Below are 5,605 nucleotides of genomic sequence, written 5' to 3' on the forward strand. Positions count from 1 at the left end.
GCTGGAGTGCAACGGCACGATCTCACCTCACTGCAACCTCCGCCTCCTGGGTTCAAGCAATTCTCCTGCCTCAGCCTCCCGAGTAGCTGAGATTACATGCGTGTGCCACCATGCCTGGCTAATTTTGTACTTTCTGTAGAGACAAGGTTTCTCCATGTTGATCAGGCTGGTCTTGAACTCCTGACCTGAGATGATCCACCTGCCTCTGCCTCCCAAAGTGCTGGGATTATAGGCGTGAGCCACCATGCCTGGCCATATATATTTTTTGAGTCTCACTTTGTTGTTCAGGCTGGGGCGCAGTGGTGTAATCTCAGCTCGCTGCAACCTCTGCCACCCAGGTTCAAGCGATTCTCCTGCCTCAGCATCCTAAGTAGCTGGGATTACAGGTGTGCACCACCATACTCTGCTAATTTTTTTGTGTTTTTTGTAGAGACTGGGTTTCACCATGTTGGCCACACTGGTCTCAAACTCCTGACCTCAAGTCATATTCCTGCCTGGGCCTCCCAAAGTGCTGGGGTTAGAGGCATGAGCCACCATGCCCAGTGTCGATAATTATAATTTATGTACTCTTTGCAATAAATTACTATTCAGATTTACAATCTATCAATCTACCCTTTGCTTAAAACCATTTAGTGGCTTCCCATTGGACTGAAGTAAAAATCTAAGTCTTACTAGGGCCTTTCTGTAAGTCGGCATCCAGTTAGGAAAACAGAGAGAAGTTAAAATAGGAAATTCATTAAACAAGCGACAGAGGACTGAGAAGACAGAAAGGGAACACCGAGGTAATGTAAATAGCAACTAGAGGAAACAGCTACCACCTCCAAAGCTGGAGATAAAAAAAAAAAACACCAAAAAAAACAAGTTGGGGTTAGCAGCGCTAGCAAAATCGAAGGAAGAGCCCCAGAGAGCTCGTTCTCACCCCTCTAAGAAAGACACACATAGCCAGGCGCCATGGTTCATGCCTGTAATCCCAGCACTTTCAAAGGCCGAGGTGGGCGTATCACTTGAGGTCAGGAGTTTGAGACCAGCCTGACCAACATGCAAAACCCTGTCTCTACTAAAAATACAAAAAATTAGCTTGGTGTGGTGGTGCATGCTGGTAATTCCAGCTATGTGGGAGGCTGAGGCAGGAGAATCGTTTGAACCCAGAAGGCAGAGGCTGCAGTGAGCTGAGATTGTGCCACTGCACTCCAGCCCAGGTGACAGAGTGAGATTCTGTCTCAAAACAAACAAACAAACAAACAAAAAATAAAGATGGAAAGAAAAAAAGAAAGAGGCACGACCAGATTGGTGCTGGGCCTCCCAGAGCCCTGCCTAGTTGGGACTTAAAACTCTGAGGAGGGGTCTGCCGTTGGTGCCTCCACGGGAGCACAAGGAGACTGTTTCTGGGAGTGTGCAAATAACCTGGAGACTGAACCAAATGCTACTGCCAGATGCAGTGTTATTACTGAGGGAACATGCTAGGAGTAGCAAGCAAACAGGCAAGAATAAGTCCCCTCTCTTCCTCCTGCCTCCCAGGCTTCTTGTATCCGCTCTCATTGGAAGAATCTAACATTAACTGAGAACGGGGAATTATGGTTTGCTGCCCTGTATTACGAACAGGGTAGAAAAGTGGATATTACCCAGGCTGGTCTCAAACTCATGAGATCAAGCGATACACCTGCCATGGACTCCCAAAGTGCTGGGATTATAGGCATGAGCCACTGGGCCTGGCCTGCCTTTTTTTCTTATAGCATTAATCACTATTTAAAATGATCTTTTGGGCTGGATGTGGTGGCTCACGCCTGTAATCCTAGCAATTTGGAAGGCCAAGGTAGGCAGATCACTTGAGGTCAGGAGTTTGAGACCAGTCTGGCCAACATGGCAAAACCCCATCTCTGCTAAAAATACAAAAATTAGCTGGGTGTGGTGGCGGGTGCCTGTAATCCCAGCTATCTGGGAGGCTAAGGCAGGAGAATCTCTTGACTCCGGGAGGCACAGGTTGTGGTAAGCCAAGATCCTGCCACTTTACTCCAGCCTGGGCGACAAAGCGAGACTCTGTCTCAAAAAATAAATAAATAGGCCGGGTGCAGTGGCTCATGCCTATAATCCCAGCACTTTGGGAGGCCAAGGCAGACTGATCAGCTGAGGTCAGGAGTTTGAGACCAGCCTGACCAACATGGAGAAACCTTGTCTCTACTAAAAATATAAAATTAGCCGGGCATCGTGGTGCACATGCCTGTAATCCCAGCTACTCCGGAGGTTGAGGTCGCGGTAAGCCGAGATCGTACCATTGCACTCCAGCCTGGGCAACAAGAGCGAAACTCTGTCTCAAAAAATAAATAAATAAATAAATAAATAAAATAATCTTTTAGATGGGTGTGGTGGCTCACACCTGTAATCCCAACACTTTGGGAAGCCAAGGCAGGTAGATCATTTGAGGTCAGGAATTCAAGACCTGCCTGGCCAACATGGTGAAACCCCTTTTCTACTAAAAATATAAAAATATGGCCGGGTGCAGTGGCTCACGCCTGTAAGCCAAGCACTTTGGGAGGCTGAGGCGGGCAGATCACTTGAGGTCAGGAGTTCAAGACTAGCCTGGGAAACATGGTAAAACCTCGTCTGTACTAAAAATACAAAATAATAGCCAGGTGTTTTGGCACATGCCTATAATTCCAGCTACTCGGGAGGCTGAGGCAGGAGAATTGCTTGAACTTAGGAGGCAGAGGTTGCAGTGAGCCGAGATCATGCCATTGCACTCCAGCCTGGGTGACATGGGTGACAGAGCGAGACTCCATCTCAAAAAAAAAAAAGTAGGCATGATTGGCACACTCTTGTAATCCCAACTACTTGGGAGGCAGAGGCAGGAGAATTGCTTGAGCCCAGGAGGTGGAGGTTGCCGTGAGCCGAGAATGCGCCCCTGCACTCTAGCCTGGATGACAGAATGAGACTCTGTCTCAATAAATAAATAAAATAAAATAAAATAATCTTTTAGGCTGGGGGTGGTGGGCTCACGCCTATAATCCTAGCACTTTGGAAGGCTGAGGCGGGCAGATCACATGATGCCAGGAGTTTGAGACTAGCCTGGCCAACATGGTGAAACACTATCTCTATTAAAAATAAAAAAATTGGGGAGGGGGAGGGATAGCATTAGGAGATATACCTAATGTAAATGACGAGTTAATGGGTGCAGCACACCAACATGGCACATGTATACATATGTAACAAACCTGCACCTTGTGCACATATACCCGAGAACTTAAAGTAAAATAATAATAATAATAATAATAAAATTAGGCTGAGCACAGTGGGTCACGCCTGTAATCCCAGCACTCTGGGAGACTGAGGCCGTCAGATCAATTGAGGTCAGGAGTTCGAATCCAGCCTGGCCAACAAAAATTAGCCAGGCATGGTGGTGGGCACCTATAATTCCAGCTACTCGGGATGCTGATGCAGGAGAATTGCTTGAGCCCAGGAGGTAGATGTGGTAGTGAGCCGAGATCGAACCACTGCACTCCAGCCTAGGACAACAGAGAGAGGCTTCGTCTCAAGAAAAATAAAAATAAATAAATAAAATCCTTTTTTTTTTTTTTTTTTTGAGATGGAGTCTCGCTCTGTTGCCCAGACTGGAGTGCAGTGGTGCAATCTCAGCTCACTGCAAGCTCCGCGTCCCAGGTTCATGCCATTCTCCTGCCTCAGCTTCCCGAGTAGCTGGGACTACAGATGCCTGCCACCCACGCCCAGCTAATTTTTTTTTGCATTTTTAGTAGAGATGGGGTTTCACCGTGTTAGTCAGGATGGTCTCGATCTCCTGACCTGGTGATCCGCCCGCCTCGGCCTCTACACCTCTACATATTTATGGAAGCTGTAAGGCACGTTGGAGATTACGGCACCAGCTCCTCCATTTGACAGCTAGGGAAATGGAAGGCCAGAGAGCTGAACTGATGTGCCAAGTGACACAGTGACTTTGTGACAAAAGTGTCCTTTTCTACCTTTCCCAGTGCTTTCACATATATCATTTTATTTTCCTTTCCTGTTTTTTTTTTTTTTTTTTTGAGACGGAGTCTCGCTCTGTCGCCCAGGCTGGAGTGCAGTGGCCGATCTCAGCTCACTGCAAGCTCCGCCTCCCGGGTTCACGCCATTCTCCCGCCTCAGCCTCCCGAGTAGCTGGGACTACAGGCGTCCGCCACATCGCCCGGCTAGTTTTTTGTATTTTTTAGTAGAGACGGGGTTTCATCGTGTTAGCCAGGATGGTCTCAATCTCCTGACCTCGTGATCCACCCGTCTCGGCCTCCCAAAGTGCTGGGATTACAGGCTTGAGCCACCGCGCCCGGCCTCCTTTCCTGTTTTCCTGGTGCTTTGGCAGGGTCCTTGGGCAATGATTGGGTCTCCAAAATCTTTTCAGCTACCAAAGAGACAGGACGGATTAGTGACTTCATCCCACACCCCTGGGAGGGGCCCCAGGGAAGAGCAGTAGTAACTGGACACCTTCCCTGAGTCCAAAGCAAAGACACTCCAGGACACCTGATCCTCTGGGAACATACTGACTGAGCCCCCTCTCCCAGAGGGGAACAGCGAATACTTGCTTCCCTGGGGTTAAGGTAGCCATTTAGTGTTTGAACAGTACAGAGACTGATCCAGGCCCTGCAATTACATTGCTGGGTGACCTTGGGCAGTGCATAGGTGACCCACTTCCTCTAGTGCCCCATCGGTAAAATGGGTGGGTGTGAAGTATTAGGATCTTTGCGGTCCTGGAAGGACCTCTACTGACCCAGTTAGTTGGTAGGAGTTGTGCCTGTGGGTTTTGAATACTGGAATATTCAATAAACCTTTTTTTTTTTTTTTTTTTTGAGACAGTGTTTCGCTCTTGTTGCCCAGGCTAGAGTGCAATGTTGTGATCTTGGCTCACCTCTCGGCTCACCGTAACCTCTGCCTCCTGGGTTCAAGTTATTCTCTTGCCTCAGCCTCCTGAGTAGCTGGGATTACATGCATGCGCCACCACGCCAGGCTAATTTTGTATTTTTAGTAGAGACTGGGTTTCTCCATGTTGGTCAGGCTGGTCTCGAACTACGGACCTCAGGTGATCCTCCCGCCTCGGCCTCCAAAAGTGCTGGGATTACAGGCGTGAACCACCTCGCCCGGCCTAAACCTTTCAAACCTGAGAATGAAAGGATCAAACTGCCAGAGGGGTCGGTGTGCTGGAGTTGCTAAACTGCTGGAAGACTCAGGTTTCCCAGCTCATTAGGAGGTATCAGGGGTCAAAGGTCGGGTCCCGGTCAAGCCCGCGGAGAACCGGAAGTCCCGGATCCGGTCGGCTCTGAGCCCGGGGCTCCTGACCGGCGACTCACGCTCCAGAGGCGGAGCTTCAGCAGCGGGAGGGGGAGGAGTCTAGGGCGTCCCAATGGCAGCTCGGGTGTCTTCCATCGCAGCCAATCAACGTCGGGCGACGGTCAAATTTAAACCCCCCCACCTCCTCCCCCGGGACCTGTCGGGAAAGCGTTTGTAGTTAGTGCGACGGCTGGACCCGCCCCGCCGCCTAAGAGGCGGGAGAAGGGCGTGGCCTCCCTCCGAGTTCGCCTATCACGACGGGCAACCTGCGGAGAGGCAGGCGGCGGCGCCAATCGGG

The sequence above is a fragment of the Chlorocebus sabaeus genome, chromosome 11 (assembly GCF_047675955.1).
Source record: "Chlorocebus sabaeus isolate Y175 chromosome 11, mChlSab1.0.hap1, whole genome shotgun sequence".
NCBI lineage: Eukaryota > Metazoa > Chordata > Mammalia > Primates > Cercopithecidae > Chlorocebus > Chlorocebus sabaeus.